The 25,000-nt window shown below is 33.0% G+C and overlaps 1 protein-coding gene across 1 annotated transcript in view; it reads left to right on the forward strand.

The window, feature by feature from the left end:
• LOC136849552 (general transcription factor 3C polypeptide 1) overlaps nt 1-25,000 on the forward strand; it is a 1,135,756-nt gene that overhangs the window by 1,040,743 nt on the left and 70,013 nt on the right.

Here is a 25,000-nt window from a genome sequence, read left to right on the forward strand (position 1 = left end):
TATATATATATATATATAAATATATATAATTTATATATTTATATACATATATTATTATATATATATATATATATATATATATATATATATATACAAATTATATATATATATATATATATATATATATATATATATATATATATATATTCACATATATAATATATACATATATATATATACATATATTACATATGTTTATATTCTATATATACAATATGTACATATATAATATATGTTATATATATCAATATATGTATATGTATATATAATAAATTATATATAAATATTTATATATATTATATAAATGTATATATATTATACATATGTAGAATCTGCTGGTCACATTTACCAGACACATTTAATTCTAATAGTCACAATGCCCTATTAACTTCTCGAATTCTTCACGCTTTTTTGGATATACTTGTAACTACGAAGCGGAAATACCCAAACGGAAGAAGAAATTGAAGAGCCTGTAAACGCCGGTCGCGGGAAGCGAAACCGCATTACCATACTCACAAGGAGGTCGTGTTGCTGATCTGACCACGAGAAGGATAAAAGTCTATCGCCTCTCGTACATACATATACCTGTCGTTTTCAGATATATTTGTTAGAGCTGGAATAGACCCATCCTCACCATCGTAGCCAAGTGGGCAATCGTTTTTATTGCTTTTTAGGCTGAAATATATATGTAGAATCTACTGGTCACTTTTACCAGACACATATGTGGCTATTAGAATTACATATGTGTCTGGTAAAAGTGACCAGTAGATTCTACATATATATATTTCAGCCTAAAAAGCAATAAAAACGATAGCCCACTTGGCTACGATGGTGAGGATGGGTCTATTCCAGCTCTAATAAATATATCTGAAAACGACAGGTATATGTATGTACGAGAGGTAATAGACTTTTATCCTTATCGTGGTCAGGTCAACAATGCGACCTCCTTGTGAATATGGTAATGCGGGTTCGCTTCCCGCGACCGGTGTTCACAGGCTCTTCAATTTCTTCATCCGTTTGGATATTTCGGCTTCGTAGTTACAAGCATATCCAAAAAAGTGCAAAGAATTCGAGAAGTTAAGAGGGCATTGTGGCTATTAGAATTGCATATGTGTCTGGTGAAAGTGACCTGTAGATTCTACTTATATATTTCAGCCTAAAAAGCAATAAAAACGATTGCCCACTTGGCTACAATGATGAGGATGGGTCTATTCCAGCTCTAATTAATATATCTGAAAACGACAGGCATATGTATGTACGAGAGGTAATAGACTTTTATCCTTCTCGTGGTCAGTTCGGCAACGCGACCTCCTTGTGATATGGTAATGCGGGTTCGATTCCTGCGACCGGCGTTCACAGGCTCTTCAATTTCTTCTTCCGTTTGGATATTTCTGCTTCGTAGTTACAAGCATATAAAAAAAAAAAAAGAATTCGAGAAGTTAAGAGGCCATTGTGGCTATTAGAATTATATATATATATATATATATATATATATATATATATATATATATATATATATATATATATATATATATATATATATATATATATATATATATATTATATGTATACATCTGTATATGTATATATATTATAATTATATTATATATATATAGTACAGTACATATCTATCTATTATCTATTTATCTATATATATATATATATATATATATATATATATATATATATATATATATATATATATATATATATATATATATATATATATATATATATATATATATATATAGTACAGTCATACCTCGAACTTACACGAGGTTAGGTTCCGGAGCCCCCCGTACAAGGTGAATTTTCGCGTAAGTTAGGCATGGTCTTTAAAAATGCTAATAAATGTTTATGTCCAGAGTTTAAGTACTAAATATGACCCTAATCATGCTCCCAAAGTATTAACCTAACTTTTAAAATTAATGAACTAAAGTTAGTGTAATTTTATTTAAAATTTAGCTTATTACCCTTAAAAAAGAAATACAGTAAATGGTTGACATAAAAATTGAGTACTGCACAGTCATAATAGCGCATTTACAGTAGATGTGTACGTATACTAATGTTACCCCTAATTCATGGGATACCGTTTTCATTTTCACTTAGAGTAAAAGCCGTTTTCTTTGCGTCACTAGGCAAAATGTCATGCGTCACAGTCATGACAAAGGTACAATTCCATAAAATATCGAAAATGTACATAATGTTCGTAGAAGGTAGTACAGTACAGGTAAAATTCAATCAGTTTAAAATTATATACTGTACAGGTAATAACGTACAGAGAAATAATAAGTTGTAAAAATTTGTTTGAGCGCTAACTACGCATGAGAGAGAGAGAGAGAGAGAGAGAGAGAGAGAGAGAGAGAGAGATACATACTCAATAAAAATATTTGACTGTAATAAAAAAAAAACAGTACAAATGGGTACTCACCAGCGATGAATGTTGATTTGAAGGTGATGATGAATAAGCTGTGCAGTCCAATGAATGACAATGATATGACTGCACAGCGTACTTAAGGAGTTACAGCTCCTCAGAGTCCTCCTCTTCAGATAGAGGAAACTCCTCTGCCAGGACTACTCTGCTTCTTTTGTATCATATTTATGTACAAATATATAAATACAAATTTTCCATTCTGATTTTACACCTAAAAACACGTAAACTTATAAAATAGTACTTCAAGAATTAAACACTTTCTGCAGGGATATCATCTTTCACATCTGGTAAAAGTACACCAGCTGAACGTGCTGTAATTACATGCACATACAGATTGCACCAGCACTTTTCTCCGGGGTTAAAGTAATTTTCAAAGAATGACACTTATACAACTTTTAGTTACATCTCAGATATTACATCAACGAATCCATTTTATCAAACGAGCGCGACTGAACAACCTCATCTCAAGGTCATGTAACGGAGTCCTAGTGACAAAGACTTTGTATGATATATATGTACAAAAATATAAATATAAATTTTCCATATCAATTTTACAGTTAAAAGCATGAAAACTTATAAATGTACTGTACTGTACTTTAAACATTAAATAAGCATGGTTACTTAGCAACGGGACCTACAGCTTATTGTGGAATCCGAACCACATTATAGCGAGAAATGAATTTCTATCACCAGAAATAATTCCTCTAACTCTTCATCAGCCGGCGGCGGGAATCGAACTCCGGCCCATCGAATGACGGTCTGAAGCTCAACCAACTCGGCCAACGAAGGGCTTCCTTCTTCTGAAGAGAGAGAGAGAGAGAGAGAGAGAGGATACCCATAAAATGTTGGTAAGGGATATATTTTTTTTATTAGAAAAACTGGAATTTGTACAAATCTTAGAATTCCTTTGATAGTCTATGTATATAAAAGTGAATGTTTGTATATTAGTTTGGCTTCTATAGAAATTCGAACCGCTTGACAAACAAAGACAAAATTTTGCACACGGCCTCTGTGTCACTCCAGACAGGTTTTTATTCAAAATCAAACCCCTACCCCGTGACAGACATACAAACACAGACAAAACAAATGAAATTTTCGTTTTTACGTCACCTTTTCCTTCAGTGCCATAAGGGTTTTCGTCTGACGCTCCACCTTTTATTCCAGGCGCTGTCAGACATATGGTTAACCTACAACAATAAATCCAAATCTCCTATAACATTAATTTTTTATCAGAATTTACGTGAATTTTGATCATTTATGATAATTGTTAACATAAGTGTTAAACACATACCTCACTGCTTGGCTGTATTGCTAAATTAAATATTTTTGGCTTCGTTACAAACTATATTTCCTAGCTATAAAGCAATGAACCCAAACCAGCGGGTCCAAAGATTTTCTCCCTAAACACAGACACATGCCAGTTGTGTTCCTCATTCGCGCATGGGCAGTAGCTGCTAGCTCAGCACAACGTGCAAGATGTATGGACATAGCATTTTTCTTTATTAGTTCAAGCGCGAATTTTCTCATTATTTCGATCGTTTCTTCTTCGTTTTTACCTTTGGAATTCGGTATAATGACTACTTGTAGCATCATGATGGCGTATATCGTTATAAGTTCGGTTTAATCGAGGTTCATGGGGTGTTTTGGCAACAACACTTCACTTCACTGTGGTTGCACGAGAGACAGACCTTCTCCCCTCCCACACACACACACACACAAACACAGACACACCTGAGTGCGAATTATAGAAATACAATATTTTTTATTTATTGTCTTTGTTCAGTGGAGATGCTTTTTATTCTCTTCTGGTAGAGGAATGTAACCTCCTCTCCCCTTCCCTCCCCCTCTATCTTCCCCTCACCCTCCCCTCCCGATTCCCCTTCCCTCTTCCAATTTTTCCTCCCCCCTCCCCTCCCCTTTCCTTTCTTCCTCCCCTCCCCCTTTTCTTTCTCCCCTCCCTCCCCTTTCCCCTTCCACTTCTCTTCCCCTCCTTTACCCTTCCTCCCCTCTCCTTCTCTTTCCTCCCTTCCTCCCCTCTTCCTCCCCACCCGTATACTGTCATTCAGAGCTTTCCGGCAGTGCCAGTTGGTCAGCTAGTAATACATAAATCTGAGTGATTTTTATACTCATTAGTCAATAATGCAGGAATATCACTAAGTGAAATTACTGTAGTACCTTGCAACCTTTTGGGACTGGAAACGCGAATATTTTCAGATTAGTTGAGACTGAGTCCTTGTGAACTCAAAACACGATTTGGTTTAAATATGTGCAGAATCTTGCATTTGCATAATCTCCTCTGGTGTTGTTGTTTCACGTTGTTTTATGTTGTTGTTAGTGACAGGAGCCTTCGAAATTTGTTTTTTTTTCTGAATTTCATTGAGAGGTAGACATCCGAATGTTGTTTGGTCACCTTGATGTTGGAAGCTTTTGGAAGTGTAAGTCTGATAGTCAAGACTCTACAAATCTCGTTAGTTGTGACCAGAGTAATTGCATGTATTTTTTGTAATCATTTGTAGTAATGGAGTGAAATGTTCATATGGTGTTGCCTCTCTTTTTGTATGGCTCCGCACTTAATTTCCTGCAAACAAGGAATTGTTACATTTATTTCCTTACGATGTTTTATTAATGTATATAAATTATTTAAATCCAATATTGTTTCTAAAGATCTGGTCTAAATGAAATATTTCTCTCTCTCTCTCTCTCTCTCTGCTGAGCTCAACCTACTTCTCTCAGCTAAGCTAGGTCTACCTCTCTCATTCGCTCAGCTGATATAGACTCTCTCTCTCTCTCTCTCTCTCTCTCTCTCTCTCTCTCTCTGTCTGTGTGTGTGTGTGCGCTGTTACAGATAATGGCATTTTCTTGGCCGTGACGTGACCTCCAGAGGCAGCAAACAGGAATCTAAGTTTGTGGTTCTCTGGCAAACTTAGTCTTGTAATTGCTCTGTTCATGTAAGGAATGGTCACATCAACAAGTGGGGGTGCTATTTGCAGCAAAGCCAACAGTATTTTTTTTATTTAATTTTTTTAATGAGATATTCTCGTGTATAAGACTTTCGGTTACTTTTTTCTCAAATATTCGCACTGATACAATATTTTTTTTTAGATATTATTGTTTTTGGAGGAATGATTATTACAGGAATCAAATCGTCTTGTTTTGATTAATTTAACAAGGTAGCAGAAGGAATTATTTAGTCAAATGTATTGCGATATTTTCTGATTAACATAATATTATATATATGGTATATATATATATATATATATATATATATATATATATATATATATATATATATATATATATATATCTTCTTCAATCATGCTTATTATATATTTTTTGAAACTGTACTTAGAAAGTTGATGGCCAGGGACGTGGTGTGCAGAAAACAGAGAAGAGAGAAAAGTCTAACCCTGAGTTAGTGAGGCATCATAAAGAACTCTTCCTTTCTCGGTTAAAAAATGAAGAACAAAAGTGAGCCCAAAATGTCCAGTTAATAATAATAATAATAATAATAATAATAATAATAAACGACAATTGATTATTTATTGTGTAACCGATTTAATCATTACTTGTACTTTGCTTTGATTCACATCTGTTCAAAATGTGGCAAAAGTGCGTGTGTGTCTGTGACGCCAGCGCAGAAGGAGTGCAACCTGAATCACCATTCCAGGGATTCAAGCACAGGTTGTGAGAGGTAACATGCTACTTGTACCAAGATATATAAAATAAACCAAAAAAATGGAGGCATGTTCTTATTAACGCTTCTCCATCTTAACACACCGTGAGGGTCTTCGAAGGGGAAGTCCTCAGAACATATTTACAAATATATATATTGGTATATATATAATATATATATATATATATATATATATATATATATATATATATATATATAATATATATATATATATATATATATATATATATATATATATATATATATATATATATATATAGTATATATGTTATATTACATAGATAGTATATATGTCAGTCATACTCCTCGATTCATACGATTCGAAAGTTGGTGCTGTAATTCACACACACACGAACTTTTCACTGGAACCTAACTAGCTGGCATTAATGCTGATTTTTCACAGACACACGAAATTCTGAGAAACCCTGCAAAAGGTGGTTAATTTTTAATTTTACAAGTTTTCAAGTAAAATTGTATAAAAATTTTCATGCTTTTATCTGTGTACATTTCTGTAATGAAAATCTCTATGAAAAATGCATGCTTTTATGTGTCAAATTTCATGTGCTTTCATGTGTAAAATGTATTATTTTATTTTTGTATATGCATAAATATGATGCAAAGTTAATTTCCAGCACATTCAGTTAGTGTACTTTTACAAGATGTGGTACCCATTTTGCAAAGTTACTGCACTTTTCAAATGATGACACCCTGCAGAAAATGTTTGATTTAATGTTTAAAAATGCTTGTTTTTAATGTTTGAAGTACATTTATAAGTTTTCATGCTTTTAACTGTAAAATGATATGGAAAATTTATATTTATATTTTTGTACATAAATATCATACAAAGTCTTTTCCATTTGTAAAGTCTTTGTCACAAGGACTTTTACATGACCTTTGAGATGAGGTTGTTCAGTCACGCTCTGTTTGATAAAATGGATTCGTTGATGTAATATCTGAGATGTAGAATTCAAAAGTTGTATAAATGTCATTCTTTTGAAAACTGTTTGCTTGCATTTTCTTTTATAGTTGTCAGGAAATTAATATTGAATAAGCTTACCTTAATCAAAGACATGATGGACAGAATCCTTCCTAGAGTAATAGCGTTTACCATTGACTTGCACTTGAACATTTGATGATTGATTTTTTTATTTTTTACAATTTTATGATTGATAACTAATCAGTAATGGGCATTTGATATATTTACTTTGTATAATTTTACAAAAGCATTTAGTTTGAGTGTTTGATATATAATTCATGCTTATATTGTTTGTGTTAGCACTATGATGCATTATAATATTTCTTGTATTTATTGCTTGTTGATAGAAATTATTGATTGAAGTAATTGACTATTAAAATTATTGAAATTGAAGTAATTTGTACTATAGTCAAATTGAGTTGGTTATCTACTTGCATTGTAGTCAATGCAGGTAGGGTGATGTGTTATGCAGTGAATAAGTATGAGATTCTCTGATCGGGAGGATGAAAGAGAAAGAAAGAAACGAGATTCCGATGTTGATAGTTTAAAAATGATGAGCCATGATACCAAGTAAATTGAAGTGTAACCAAACAAACCTCCAAGATGTGGGAAAGGAAGGAGGAGTTTGGATTTTAAGAATTGAAAGGTCAGCAAAATTGACCTGACAGTTTGTCCCTTGCCAAAAGTGGGATCAAAGATTGAACCATTAAAAGTAAAGTAGACGTCCTCAAGGAAAACGGTTTTATTCAACATAGGTCCAGAGGTTCATTCTGATCAATTTTTAGTCAGATTACTTGAAAACCAAATTGGGAGGTTGTGTCACTTGCTCCTCTCTAACATCAAAAAATTTCTAAGTCCAGGGTGGCTGGCTGTGAAATAGTTTTAGAATAAAATTATGAAAAACCGTGCCCATTTCTTAGGTTACCCCTCTCCGGGAAAAGTGAAAAATATTAATAGACAATTTCAACTCTGGGGGCTTACCGAGTCCCTATTACTATCAAAGTGAAAGTCAACTTACACTGAGTCATTCATATGTGGTGCAACGCAACCATGTAAGTTCGAGAAAAAACTGCATCGCATAACATATTTATTACTTGAACAATCAAACTAATTCTATCAGAATATGTTTATCAAAATTAAACTAGAAATATTCTAGAGTATAGATGATATGTCACTCCATCAAAAAATCTCTAACTGTTTCCCTGGTCTTAATTCACTTTAGCAAAACTAAAAGAACAAAACATCTTTATCGTTTTGCCTATGCACACACAATCAATCCTATTCACTGGTGATCAATAAATGAAACACTTTTTCTAAAATGTTAAATACAAAATTTATTTTTAAATTCAAAGTTTATAATTAGAATTCACAATCTGAAAAATTTATTATTACTTGAAAATAACACAATACAATTAATCCTTGAATTAAATTAGGGAAACAAAACTAATTCACAAAAAAATTTATCAGGAATTTAGATTAATCAAGCAAAATTTAAACTATCAAAATTACTCAAGATTTGAAAAGAAAATCTTAATGAATGAAGTATTAAATCAAGTATGTAATGTTAAAATTACCAAGAAACACTTAAAAGCTATGGGAATAAATGCTACATTACAAACATAAAAATGTGAAAAAATGAAGCTTGTAAATAGAAAAACACACAAAAATACACATAAGATTTATGTTATGAATTTGACTAACTCACCAACAAGTTACACTCAATTCTAGAGGCAAACAACATCATATAATGGATGATAAGAAAATTCACTTCAAATTCACTAGAACTAATTTAATAATTATAAGTTTCCCATATAAAATAATCACATATATAAATTTAAGGCTTCACTAGTGTCACAAAGAACAACACAATAAGAAGGTACTTGCAATGTTTCAATAATAACTTAAGATGTTAACACAAAGCAAGTCCAAAAGATCTCAATTTAAGGCCAGCAAGCAATATCCCAAGTAAACTTAAAAGCTAAACCTTAAGGAGTCTAAAGAAAAATTTCAAGAAAAGAAACTAACAAAAATAATGCAATGTTCACTCAACAGATGTCTTAGAAAGCTCTATCTAGCTAAATTTGAAAGATACAGGTACATAACATTTATCAATAATGATTTCACTAAAACAAAATTTCCTAACTTATCATATCATGGTATTGATAAGTAAATTCACGTTCAAACACAAACTTGTGAAAACCTCTGTAAAACACTTGCTGCAGCTGGAGTTGTACAAAACACTTTTGTTCTGCGTCATTACAAACTAAATAACTTTACTAAATTCAGATCTCAAAAGTTAATGCTAATCCGTGACAACAAAACTAAGTTAAAAGTAATCTTTTTCTAATTCATGTTTGAGTATTTCCGAGAGAGAAGAGAGAGAAAAGAGAAGAGAGAGAGAGAGAGAGAGAGAGCAGAGAGAGAGAGGAAATTAAATGTGTCTGGTCTCAAATCAGAATGAAACAAATTTTAGAATTCTTAACACGTAAACAATTACATGATGTCATTAAAGCATTTTGGGCTATAGATACAAAAGGGAAGTTCTAGAAGCAGGAGGTGACATCATTAAAGCATTTTTAGGTCCCAGATACCACAGAGAAACTTTGTAGGAAAGAATATCATCCCAGCAAATACGTTTTGAAAATACGCGACGTGATTTGAACAATTCATGTAACAACATGAAATCACTCGTCTTGAACCCATTATGATATATTGGCATTTGTTATCCAAACCTGTCATCACGATTAACCGACAAAGCGTTCTCTCTTATCTCAGCTCTCTCTTGAAATGAAAACAAGTCTTTGCTGGACACACACGTGTTCATATACTCTCTCTTTTTCAATATCAAGAAAGATATTATTCATAAAAGTTACCATTAACATTTTATTATCAATTCTAAATTATGCTATCAAGTTATTTAATCATTAGTTCTTTGAGATCTGATGCCAAACTAAATATGACACTTCAACAACCATTATCATTACACATAACACATGAAAAAAATAAATATGTCAAAATTATAGGCTTGATATAAAGTATTTACAAATACACCATGAATATATAATATATATATATATATATATATATATATATATATATATATATATATTTTATATATATATATATATATATATATATATATATATATATATATATATATACATATTATATATATATATATATATATATATACATATATATATATATATATATATATATTTTATATATATATATATATATATATATATATATATATTATATATATATATTATATATATATATATATACATACATACATACATACATTATTGTATATACCATACATACATACATACATACATACATACATACATACATACATGTTTTACATACATATATATATATGTATATATATATATATATACATATATATATATATATATATATATTTATTTATATATATATGTAAATTTCTACATCAGGATCGAACCCATCTTTCAACTGAAGGGCAAGGGCGCTACACTAGGCCATTGACAAGTCTAAAAGAAGTTGGAGCCTGAGAGCAATAAATGCACCTGGGATAACTGTTATTACCTGGGCAAGCTAACTTATTGTTACCTTGAGAGTTTTGCCTAACTTATATAACTCAGCAATGACCCAATTACTGATATCTGCTGTAAATTTTTAATCTTTATGGGAAATACTTCCTAGCCTCGGCAATGACCCACCTGGAAATTGATATTTTTTGATGGCCAGTGGTAACAAAACAAAATATCACCCACCAATCCATTTATCACTTATATAAATTGGTACATATATAATTCTCCATGAGATATTCCTATATATATTTTATAAACATTTTAGTTTCATGATTATATTAAACAATAAGAAAATTTTTCATTATTCATATATATTTTATATATAATCATTTATATTTCTATATAAATCATCATATATATAATAAATTATATATATAATGATTTTAACAAGCATAATATGATACGTATACATTATTATATATCATATTATATATAAAATATAATATATATATAATTAATAATAATATATAATAATATATATATATATATATATATATATATATATATATGTATATATATGTATATATATATATATATAGTCAAATAGTGACTCCCAGATATTAAATCAGCCCATCCTTAATGTTACAAGCAAAATTTTTATTGTCAAATGCTATTACTAATAATAAGAATACAGGTAATAATAAAGCACCTGTGAATTCTGATTGGGCAGACACCTGAACGTCATAAATAGGCTCGACAAGTCAGAACTAGATTTGTCTCTGCTGAAAGACAGTTTTATACAGACAAACTTAAGCCAATCGCCAAAGGCAACTATAAAAACAAAGGTAACTGCTAATCCTTTTAAACCATTCACTTCCAGAATGGAAAATTCTACTATCTTGCTTTTTTTCATACAGCATTTAATGTTTTGATTAAATGTTCTATAAGGTGGAGAATTAAAGAGAGCTTTATGCATTTGATAGTAGGACAGTTGTGTTACATGGTGGCCACCTGTAGGTTTATAAAATATAAATGCTTATAAATATTTGTATATAATACATATAATATTTATATATATATATATATATAATATATATATAGATATATATATATATGATAATATATATTTCTATACATATGTATATTATATATATATATATAAATACCATATACATATATATAAATTATATATGTACATATATATACACATAAATTATATATGTGGATATATATATATATATATATATATATATATATATATATATATATATATATATATGTTATAGAGAGACAGTCCCTACTCTTTATACTACAGTGAGGACTCCCAATTAATTAGCTGCCACCCAATAACAGCTAATTTACAGGTATAATGTCAAAGTCCAGAACCAACAAAAATTTTATAAAATTTGAAACAAAAGTTATTGAAAGCCTTACTTTTAATCCTTTGGGTATACTGTAATTGTTTGACTTAATGTTTTACCTACATTTTGATGTGGTGTGTATCCAAAACTGGTGGTTCTGGAATGTAAAAAGCTTGCAATTGTACTACAAAGTACAGTACTGTACAGTAAATCCTGTATGCAGTAAAGTATTGTTTGAACTGTACATATACTGCACAAAAGTAAAATACAACATGTTATACAGTAACACAGTGTACAAGTAACTGTACTGTACTGTAATTTATAGACAAAGAGTTTATAAAAGATAAAAAAAAAAAAAGTGAATTCCTTACTTTTATTTTGAAACCCCAAACTTCTTAACCCTGGAAAAATGGTGTGGCCTCAACAGTAATTCAATGATTCTGAATGGGTTGAAATTTAGTATTAGTGTTACCAGTCATATAATACTGTACAGTAGTCCTGCATGCAACAAAGTAAACAGTACTGTACTGTATAAATACAGAACAGTCAGTATTTTACAGTAGAATAATAAATATATAAAAATTATAAAAAGAGTTAGGAATTCCTTACCTCATTTCAGTGATTACACAAAGCTGTTACAACCGCAAATAAAATTGGGGAGATGGATTCTGTATGCCTACCTAGGAGCCTGCAATGATAAGGATAAAATTGACATAAGCAAGTTTGTACTGTATGTTTACACTGTTGCCTGTATCAGTTCAGGTATTTGTCACAAAACCTATGTTCAACACCAAAATAAAAATATGAATTCCGACATAATTTCAGTGATTTTTACGGAAGATAAAGGCTAGATGAGGAGTCTATGTTCCTGGTGCTGGAGCAGTCTGGAATATTAGAATGAAGACGTTACTTTATATTTATCAAATGTACTGTACATATGACCATTTAACGTAACATTCGTAGTGAAGAATTCAATCTCTCTCTGATTTGAAAGATCAATTAATAAGACAGGTTTTGATAATACAGTTCCAGTAGAAAGTTGTTCAGGTTAAAGGTGCTCTCTCTCTCTGGAATGATAATCTCATCTAAAGATTCTCTCTTTACTCTCTCTCTCTTTCATAAACAGTACACAAAATTTATAAAATTAATAAAAATTTATAAAAGGGAGAAAGTGTTCTTAATAAATTCTCCTCTCTCTCTCTCTCTCTGGGCTTATCTAGATCTCTCTTCATGAATCGGTTGTTGTTTCTGTCGTGGTGCTTACCTAATTTTGAAGGTTTGATGAAATGATAATTTTTCCAAATATATAATTTACAATCTTTACTCGTTATAAGTATAATATTCAAAATTCTAACTATCTATCTATCTATCTATCTATCTATCTATCTGAAGATCTATCTATGGACATGAAATGGGTGCAGGTGCTATATATATATATATATATGGATTATATAGGGGATATATGTCATTTGTATAATGATAAAATATATATTTACTAACAGGGGTATTTGAATAAGCTACTGTACTGTATGCTAGTTTTATAAAGTGTTTTCAAATAATAATAATAATAATAATAATAATAATAATAAGGGGATAATAATCAATGAGTAGGGCCAATATTTGTAGTACTCAGGATCTGGACAGATAATCATAATGTATAATTTTCCAATACAAAAATGGGTAAATGTAAAACAGAAGGTGAAGTGCAGTAACAAATAAATAAATATAACACAATAAAAATAAAAACATTAAGTGAAAATATTGACAAAAAGAATTCCATCTCTATGAAGTTGATAGATAGATAGATAGATAGATAAATTCTTAATATAGCCCTGGAATGCTTCAGAAGATGAAGGGTTTATACAGAAAAGATCTGTAAAGCATAATGAAATAAATTAGGTTATTTGAGTTCAAAATTTGTACGATAGTACAGTACTGTATGTACAAATGATTTCAGAGAATGAAAAATTATAAAAATTAAACATCTTAGGCATGACACCAAGGTAAACTGGAAAAAAAATAAGAGATTTTGCGTCACAAATTGACGACCTACTGATGAGCCTTCAGTGTACAGGTAGAGGTTCTGGGAATCAATTCAAATTTTGCAATGATTGAGGCAAATGATTTTACTTTTTTTGGGTTATGCTTGCGGAAGAAACTGTTTGTAAAATAATAAATTGCAATAACATTTAAGTAATATAGGTAACTGATATAATTTCAGTAATGATAAATAAAGTTAAAAAAATTAATAAAAACAAACGCATCTAAAAGGGCATAAATTGATCTTAATTATCAGGTGGTTATCAAATTGCATACCACTATTAATTCAGAAAATATGGTTTTCCTTCAGTAGAAATCATAAGACTAAAAAATCCACTATAAATAAAAAAAGTAAATATAAAACGATTTAAAACAATTAAATTAATTTTTTTTTGGCAATGTTAGGTCCTCATAAATGCAGTTAAACATTTATCAGGTGAGCTGTTCCCTGAAGCCCTGAATAAATAAACAAAATGATTGACCTTTAAAGCTGCAATTCTCTTTCCTGCTCCTACTCCACATCTGCTTTTCCAGCTCAATGAGGTGAACTTAAAGTATCACAATCACAAAATGTGTAGACATGTCAGAAACCCGCTCATCATCCTTCACATTCACCAAACCTAGTTTCACTATCTTCACAAAATTCTTCTTCGTCTCGCCTCTGTTCACTGATAAACCCCTTTAAAACTATTCATCAAACTGATAAAGATTTTAACAACGCGATCAGTTCTCGTTAAAAAATACCAAGGCTCAGGTTATGATGATGTTTGTCCAGTGGCATTCAAATCTGCAAGTCTCCTTGCTTGGTCAAAATCTTCCACAAGAATCAGAATCCGACTTGTTGTGTTCAACCCGAAGAATAACAGGACACTGAGCTGAGGTTACAGTTATGCCTTGAAGCTGTTCAATGACTCCCTGTCCATCGGGACACACACACATTTGGTGGTAAACACACAAACCAGCCACATACTCCTGTGCCGCTCATTATACAAACAACCAGAGGACTAGGGTGACCAGGGCTGTTGTCTAAGAGCTGAAACGCACGGACACACACACACACTTCCCAGAGCCATTGGGTAACCTAATGCTCTCCACTCAAGGCACAAAGTGGTCTTGAGAAGTCTTGTCGAGACCATTCATTGGCTGAAGTTTTCCAGCTGACCAATCAGAAATGCGGATGCCATCACAAATGACCCGAAAGCCCTGGGAATTTCTGCCAAGACACGTGACTCTCGGTTAAGCTGCAGGCGCCGATTGTGCAATATTCATTGGACGGTAAGGACGTCAGGTGCCAATCATGGCCGTCGTCTGAACTCCCCTGATTGGAAATGTCGATAATTATTGGCTGTCCGGGTGCAAAATAACATTCCATCAGAGCTGTTCCTTGTACAGTCGTTCAGCAGGATTCTTTCCACCTTCGTAATTAAACAGCCAAACATATAATCTTAGGTTGATCATGTGCTCTCTCTCTCTCTCTCTCTCTCTTTCTCTCTCTCTCTCTCTCTCTCTCTCTCTTCTTCAAAAGAAAACTTCCTCATTTTCTTCACCAAAATCTAGTCTCTAAAAAATCGATACTTTCTAAATAAGCAAGCGCGGTTCTGATCAAGCATAGACGCAGTCAGATAATCAGATAAAACATGAGTCATAAACATCGCGGAATTGACTTCATGGACGCAAATAATTGCCTTGAAATGGCCGCGGCTTTCGCGACATTGTCGCATTGAGAATGCGCTTTTCCTAGAAGGATGGGGCTAACAGGGGCTACGAGGGGCTATTCTAACCCCCTCCCCGGTTCCCTTCAGAGAAAAACAACAATTTGTCAATTACGTTGCCGCTATTCAGAACTTCCATGGTGACCTATTCTTTTTGGAAACTTCGTAACCACAACATTAAAATTCAAGTTTAATATACTGTTGACTGTTAAACATCACGACACACTGATAAAAAAAAAGCAACCTGGTGAGGCCAGTCACTGTTTGGGTATCCATGCGGGAGAAAAAAAGTCAATGGGTGAAAAACCTTTACAGAACTGGGGTTAACCCTCAATGCAGCATTCAAAGCATTGTGGCATTCACCAGTGATTTTCCAAATCTAGATCCACCTTTTAGGTCAACCAGTTCTGCTCAGATAAAGAAATACAATGAACAAGGAAACTTTAAAAAAAGTTCAGTAAAATCGTCTTTATATTATTTCCTTATCTGGATTTTTTTGATTACTGCAAATGTGAATCACGGTTTTGTCATAAAAAGTTCTCAGTTCCAGAGGTCCTTTATTCCCCACACCGTTGGACTGTGGAACCGTCTCCAAATACAAACGCCTGAGTTTCGGGCATTTTTATCTATTTAATTATTTTTCTGATTAATTTACTCACTTCTGGCAGCTTTTTAAAATGCGTCTCTTCTTTCTGTATTTCTTGTCTTCTCCTGGTTTCTAATGAATATCATATTCTTTAATTATTATCACTAAAAATTCCCCCTCGGTAATATATATATGAAAATATATTATTTCCTCTTTCATCTTCTGATATTAAATAATAATAATAATTGAATAATAATAATAATAATAATAATAAAATAATAATAATAATAATAATAAGCCTTTCAAGCGCACTATCAGGCTTAATGCCGAGATAAAAATACAATCAACAAAAACTTCAATAATAATGAATTGATAATAATAATAATAATAATAAGACGCGATAATAATATTTATTCCTTTTAATGGCCTAATGCTGGATAAAAAAAACAATAAACAAGTAACTCCTGAGTAATTGTAATAATAATAATAATAATAATAATAATAACTAAAATATTAATAATAATAATGTGAACTATATTATTTCCGAGCTAGAGCGAATACAGATATTAAAGGCAATTTGTAGCTTATCTTTTTGAATAAATCAATGATGTAATAAAAATAATCATAATATGGCTGTAATAAACAATAATAATAATGGTTATAATGGTCAGTCAGGATGAATATCATCTCCAAAAAAAAACACCTGAGTTCGGCAGTTAATCTCCCAAGACGACACCACCTGTTCCTTGCTGGCCGCACATGTTAAATCTCTGTTGTCACTGAGCGTGCTTCTCCTCGTAAAAAGCCTAAGCTCCAGCCGATGGATCACTAAAAAATTCTCCCCTACCCCAGGAAGTAACATATGCAAAAACATAAAGATCGTTTCAACAGAGGCTCTGCAAAGGGAAGTGTCAGATCTTGGATCAGTGGAATCTTTGTAGCTTTACTGATTGAATATGAATTTGACGGAAGATCATTTATAAAAAAGTATATATATGATATTTACCTGCATATTAACTATATATACCATATAAAGCATATATAGACCTTATACATAAACATATGTACATACATATATATGTATATATCTATATATATATATATATAATATATGTATGTATATATATATATATATATATATATATATATATAGAGATATATATATATATATATATATATATATATATATATATGTTGTCGGACCCAGTTTCTTTCCTTCAAAGGGCCCAACACTAAGGTAAGCGTGTCCGGCGTAGGGCGTGTGGTAATTATTGTAAAGTAGGAACAAGTGGCTCTTTAAAACAGTTATTAAATTGTAAATTACCGAGGTTAAAGGGAAAATGATTAATTGTTCCCGTTTCTTCTTTATTTGTGATTTTTGTCTTACAGTTCCACCTATAGTTCTTAACTGTTTCTTAATGGTTCGAGACTTTAAGATAATGGTTTCGAGACTTTGAAATAATGGTTTCGAGAGACTTAAGAATTAGATTACGGGGACTATTGTTTGAGAGAGTCTTTCTTCACTAACACACTTCTTCTCTTTCTGTCTTTTCTGCTTCCCACACTTCGGAATAGTTCTCTCTCTCTATCTTCCCACTCTTTTCTGTCTCCTCTTTTCTCTCCCACCTTTTTCTGTCTCCTTTCCTGTATGCCTGTCCTTATATCTCCCATTTTCCCTTGTGTCAACCATGACGTCATATTCTGGGCAGGTACTGCTTTTCTGAGGCACCTCCTCCACTTGCTTCATTCCAACTTTTGGAGGTGTGTTTTAAGGAATTCCTGTTGATTATTGGGTATTTGCTCCTTGTAGGATGTGCCTAGGTCTCTGGCACTGATGGCATTTGATTGGCCAAAACATCTAGGCTTGACCTGTGGGCGTGGCTTATTTCCTTGGGCTATCGTTTGAAGTCAAGGGGGTTGAGGTTTTTCCACACTCTTACTAACCATAGGTTCCTTCGCAGGACCCTCGTGGATTTGAAGGCACGGCCAGATGCAATTTCTCTTAGCGCCTCGTTAGTGCCGGTGTGTTCTTGACGATATGGTTGGAGACTTGTTTGACAGACTGGGAAATTTATTGCGTTACGGTCCTCCGTACTGACCCAAATGGAAATAGGATATTTCTACTTCGAAAAAATACCTTTTTCTCTATTCACTCGATACAGTCTCGGCCATGCTACCTAACTGGCTCCTGACAGTTTTCTAAATAAACAAAACAGTATGGACTATGAGGGCTCCTAACAATATGCACGTTTTGTATGACAAATTCCTTCTATGTATCTGGCTTTAAGTATTAAACAATCGTAAATGATATAAAGAGCAAAAAAATTAGCAATTAACTATCAAGTTACATTTGGATTTACTCAGCCCTCATACCTAGCTGCCTAACAGGTGGATTTTAAATTCTTAAAAGTAATCAATCTGTACAATCATAAGGCGGCAATCTTCATTTCTTGGCCGTTCTTCATGGATTTCTTGTTGGGCTCGCTGCTACAAATGAATGATAATGTCCTTACTTGTATCTTGGGTGTATTCAAACATTGTGTAACTAACATGTGTAACTTACTTGTGTACGTGTTGTGACTTTATCAATGCAAGTATAGACTTCTCTTTGCATAGGAAACTTCTACATTTTAATGACTAACTCAAAAGTATGACTGGCAACTTGGGTCGGAAAACAAAGTAGTACTTATGAATATTTTGTGACTGGCAAAACAAATCAGTAAGCTTTCGCTATTTAAAGTATCTCTAAGAAACGAAGATCGTAAACGTGTTAGTTCTACGGGAAAATAAGTAATTACTATTTCTACTTCTAGTGTTAGTATAGTTCATGCACTCCTTTCAATGTTGACATGTTATGGGTTATGCCAAGATTCTCCTGGATGAGGTACCCTTAAAGTACTCACAAATCTTACAAACTGTATTTCTCATTTCTTTACCTTTTACTTATGATTAGTACACTGATACAAATAAAATATTCGTGATTTGAAAACAAGATTCTCGTTGAAATCATTTAAAAACCTGTCTTAAACTTCTACCTTATTCTTCTAGTAGTGATAGTGGGTTGCAAATCCCTAAAGATGACTGTTAACCCTTCTGACTTTAATACGTTACATTTCAGAAATTTTACTTTACTTTCTTGCTCCCTAAGTAATTCCCCTCAGTTAAAGAAAAATAAATTCGAAGTTACGGCGCCTTAACCCCAAATTCTTTTGTTACAAGACCGACTAATTAAAGTAAGCATTGCAACATTATAAAAAAAATAGTTTCATTACTAAGTCAACCAATAAAGGCAAACTCAGCAACAAAGAAATCAAATACCGGGAATAATAGGATGAATTGACGGGTTTGTTCTTATCATTATTACTGAAATGTGACTCTTCTATTTCTTAGGTTATATCTAGTTTTTTCTTCTGAAGTAGCTTCTTCCAATTCTTCAGTCAGTTCTGCCTCTTTAACTTCTTTTGTTCTCTTGACTTTATCTTTATTTATCCAAAATCCTTCTTCTTCTAATGATTCAGCATATGTGGAAGGTATTACTTTATTCACCCTTTTCACTTTCACCTTAGTCTCTTGCACATCTATGACCTTGTATGGCCCTGTGAGAATTTAGTGGCTAACTTGTAATTAATTCCACTTCTTACTTCCTTCTTGAGGTAAACTTCATCGCCTATCTTGTAATCTACTGGCCTTAATCCTTCTTGATACCTGTCTATCATATTCTTCTGAGCTTCCTCTAAATTCTTGTGTAATTGCTTATGAATTACCTTGAAATTCCCAATTCTTATTTTCATAATGTCTTCAGAGTAATTAGGCTGTAGTGGCTGATTTAGCCACGCATATGGTAATCTTGGTTCATATCCCATTAAAGCTTTTATGGGTGTTGCTTGAGTACTTGTATGATACTTAGCGTTTAGTGATAACTGGACTAAAGGTAAATTGACGTCCCAATCAGGATCCTGTCCTACTGTATGCCTTAATGCATCTAGAACCTTTCTGTTATTTCTTTCTGCTAAGCCATTACTAGCTGGATGATACGGTTGTATCGTTACCTTTTCTACCTTGAATGCATCACAAATTTCTTGAACTAATGAGTTATTGAACTCAGTGCCATTATCAGATATAATGAGCTGTGGGGCAGAATACCTACAAAATATCTTATCAAAAAGAGCGATTGCACACTCTTTAGCTCCTTTACTAGTTAATGGTATTAACTCTGTATATCTAGTGAGTGCATCAATACACACTAATATATTTCTATTCCCCTTACTCGTGGTGTGAAGATTAGTGATCAGATCTATGGCTACTCTTTCAAATGGAGTCTGCGGGATGGGATATTTCCCTAGAGGTACTTCCTTATCTGTTCTTCCCTTGTAACTGTTGCAAGTATTGCAGCTCTTCACGTAATTACTAACATCCTTGTAAATTCCTTTCCAATGAAAAGATCTTTTAACTAGTCTAACTGTTTCATCCCTTCCTGGGTGAGCTCTCATGTCATCGTCATGCATTAACTCAATGACTTTATTTCTTAGGCTCCTCTTGGTACTATTCTTTTATGGAGTACTCTAGTAATTGATCAAATGGGTCACACTCGTGACACATCCAAACTAGTACGTCGTCTATGACGTTTACCGCGTCTATGGGGCATCCAATTCTGTTACTTAGTTCTGCTCGTTCCTTTTGACTAAATTCTCTTTTATTTTCCACAAAATCGAAGATCTCCTTTAAATCTTCATCACTTTTTTGTTCACTTATGAAATTTTGTCTGGAAAGTTCTTCTGTGTAATGCATGGTAAATACATTGCTTATGAATTCGGCCTGTTCTGATTCGTGACCTATCATGTTTATACTATCCTTTTGGTTACTATGCCTTGATAAGGCATCTGCCACTTTATTGGCCTTCCCTGGAACATATTTCAACTCTATGTCATAGTCTTGGGCTGTCATAAACCAACGAGCTCTACGTCCGGAAAAATTCGGATTCTTAAGCATTTCTACTGCGGCGGAATGATCAGTGAATACAGTTATCTTGTACCCGAATATGATATACCTGAAGTGTTTTAAAGCATCTATTATGGCTAAAGACTCTAGGTCTGTTACTGAGTAGTTTACTTCTGTGGGCTTTAGCTTTCTACTGTAATATGCTATAGCATTATATTTGCTATCATGTCTTTGCATTAAGCATGCTCCTATACCAGTGCGACTTGCATCTGTAGCTAAAAAGAATTCTTTACTGAAATCTGGGAAACTAAGTACAGGAGAATGAGTTAACCTTTCCTTTAGTTCATCAAATGCTTCTTGTTGCCTTGTTTTCCATACACCGAATGACACGTGTTCCTTTAATAACTCCGTCAGCGGAGCGATATTGTTGCAAAAATTCTTTATGTACTTGCAATAAAAACCTGCTAATCCCAAAATGACTTCACATCCTTCTTACATTGAGGTGTAGGATACTCTTTGATTGACTTAATCTTTAAGTCGTTTACTTCCACACCCTTTTCACTTAGTGTGTGTCCCAGGTAGTCTATTTTCCTTCTGAGGAAATTGCACTTCTTTAACTTCAATTTAAGATTCGCCTTCCTTAGTCTCTTTAGTACTTCTCTTACCAGTTTTATGTGTTCTTCAATTGTATCTGTTGCTATTATCAAATCGTCTATATAGCAATGTACCTCCTTGCCTAATAAATCACCTAAAATCTTATCCATTAATCTCACAAAGGTTACTGGGCTTGACTTCAGACCAAAAAGGCATTCTCACATATTGATATCTACCGTTGCTTGTACTAAAGGCAGTTAATGGTTTACTTTCCTCGTCCAAAGGAATCTGTAAAAATCCTTGCAACAAATCTATTGTGGTAAAGTATTTCTTGGATCCGATCGTTGTGATAAGATCTCTCATAGACGGCATTGGATAAGGATCATTTTCAGTTATCTTGTTTAACCTTCTAAAATCTACCACTACTCTGTAGGTTTTATCCTTTTTTGGAACTAGCAAAAGTGGGAAAGACCATGGAGATTTTGATGGTTCTATTATTCCTTGCCTATCCATTTTTTGTACTTCTCTTTCAATGATCTCCTTCTGGGAATGGGCTACTCTATAGGCTGGTATGTAGATTGGCTTTGTGTTTTGTGGAATGTCTATTCTATGCGTTATTTCACCTGTGTTACCTAGTGTATCACCCTCCATAGCGACTATGTCTTGGTATTCACTTAGCAAATCTATGAGTTTCTCTCTAGCACAACCTTCTTTAATATCTTTCAAGTGAGACCCTATCTTAGCTCTTCTCAGTTTTATGTCCTGAGCTAAATTTTCACCTTCTTTATTGATTGGTGCTACCGTTTCCTTCTCTACAACTTGAATGGGAATGGTGTATACCTCTGCTAAACCTAATTCTGTTCCTGTGTTAGCCTAACCTTTCCTCCTCTGTTATTCATAACCTGCAAAGCTATTTTACCCTGCCTGACTTCATGTAGACTAGAAGAGTAATGTACCCCCTTTACTTGTGCTTCTTCAGTAAGCGTGAGAATTTCCTTCCCTTCAAAAATTGGATTTACTGTACATTCTATCCATGCGCTCTCTCCAGGTTTAAGTCTTAACTCCTGTCTAATTTCAAGTAAGTTTCTTGGTTGGTTTCTAAGTGAGTATTTATCTGTTGACAGCTTGTGCTGTATACTGAATATCTTCCTCTGTCGTGTCTTTCTTTAGAATACTTCTCAATGAAGAGTGCTCTTGAGTCGGGGTTCTTCCTGTTAATTTACATAGAGGTATTCTAGAAATTTCATGACCCCTTCTAATCACTAATTGCTCTCTAGGTGCATTAATGCTGATACCTTCTCTAGCCATAGTTGGATAACCAATTAGCAAATGTGCAAACCCTAACTGTATATCTCTTACTACTAGAACCTTCTCCTTTAGTGAAATTCTTCCTAGCTTAAAAGGAAAATCTATTTGTCCTACTATTCTGATATTATTACCCTGAACGTTTGTGATTCTGCAGTCTACTGCTGGGTTCAAACTTAAGTGAGAAAAATACATCTGATACACCTTTTCTGACATTATATTCTTAGGACTTCCTGTATCAAAGAATGTGGCAATAGGTTTCTCTAAACCAACATGTGCGGGAAATACTGGTCTATAATTATATTCATTCCCTATATCAACTTTGCTAACCTGTCTAGTTTGGCTTAGGTTTTTGCAATCCGGTCCTTCCTCTATTATGAAGGAAGACCCATTATACCACTGGAGTGAAAATTTACCATTGTGTCATCCGATATACTCGCAGTTTGGTTAGTATCTTGATACCTATTTGGGTTTGAACCCCTATTCCTTCTAGCTTGTGGAGACTGACTACGGTCTCTACCTGTGTCTCTTGTCTGAGACCTATATCTAGGCGCTGAAGCAGGTCTATTTCTGCAATCTCGAGCGCTATGCCTGTTTCCCTTGTGGAAAGTGCAGTAAGCTATCCCTCGGCAGTCACTGGTATAATGTCCCTTCTTCTGACAATTATAACACGTGACTGTTGAAAATCCCCTTTGAGGTGTATTACCTAACGTCCTAATTCTGATTCTATCTGGATTCCTAGAACTGTTTTGTCCTCTTTCTTCTTGTCCTATGGTATAAAGGTTCCTTCGACTAAAGGTCTGTATATCTCAGGGGTCTCCCTTTCAGGTCATCCTTTCTACCTCAAGAATTAACTTAATGGTTTTGACTTACTGACATTTTATCTGTCTTGCCCATTTTAGTGGATCTCAGCTATTCATATTGTCATCTGAAGTCTCCCATTTTTTGTCTGCCTTATAACAATGAGGGCTGATAACATCCTTCCTAAATATACCTTCCTAAGAACTGTTTCATTTCTTCCCAATTCTTAAGTCTTTGATATGTCTCGGAATGGACGTATCGTTCTAAGTCTCCCCTGCTTCCAGATCCAGATAACTCTTCGCTTCACTGAGTTTTTCGCTATCTGTGCCTATTATGTTATTAAGATGTATGCCTACCTGCTCTATCCAGTTTTCTAAGTTACAGGCACCTGACCTTCTTTCCTTCCATAAAAATTTGGCTATATGGTTAATTGCATGTCTTTTATGTGTACCTACAGCTGCAGAGACTGGGCTAGTTGAGTGTGTTCCCTATCCATAGTTAAATTATTGGTTTGACTTCTTGTGTAAACAGGAGTTCTTACACTATTAGTTTGTGCCGATCTCCTCCTGGGCATTTATTCACTAATGACCAACACTTTCTTAACCAATGAGTATAATGGCAGTAATAACAAACAAATAAAGTCAACCAGTTCTTAAAATCACAGAAAAAAACAAAAAAATTCAAAAAGGTGATAAACACTTCTATCTTACTTAAAGTAAATCAATCAATCTAAAATTTCCTCGAAATTCTAAATTACCGATTGGCGGTGTTAAACAAAAAAAAAAAAATCCCTTAACTTCCAATTATCCTTGACAGTGCTGGTAAAACAAATAAAGAAATTATCACTCGCTTCAAAAAAAATTAAAGAAAAAATAATCTTCGAAAAACTTATGATTCTGAACACCTTTAAGCTTTACAAAAAACAAGTTGAGATTTCTTGATCGAAAAATATATAAATTTCAGCTAATGAATGTTACATAAGAAATTAAATGCTTAAAATAACCGTAGAATGACACAAATAAAATACAGAAATTATGGGTT

This window comes from Macrobrachium rosenbergii, chromosome 21, assembly GCF_040412425.1.
Source record: "Macrobrachium rosenbergii isolate ZJJX-2024 chromosome 21, ASM4041242v1, whole genome shotgun sequence".
Taxonomy (NCBI): Eukaryota; Metazoa; Arthropoda; class Malacostraca; order Decapoda; family Palaemonidae; genus Macrobrachium; species Macrobrachium rosenbergii.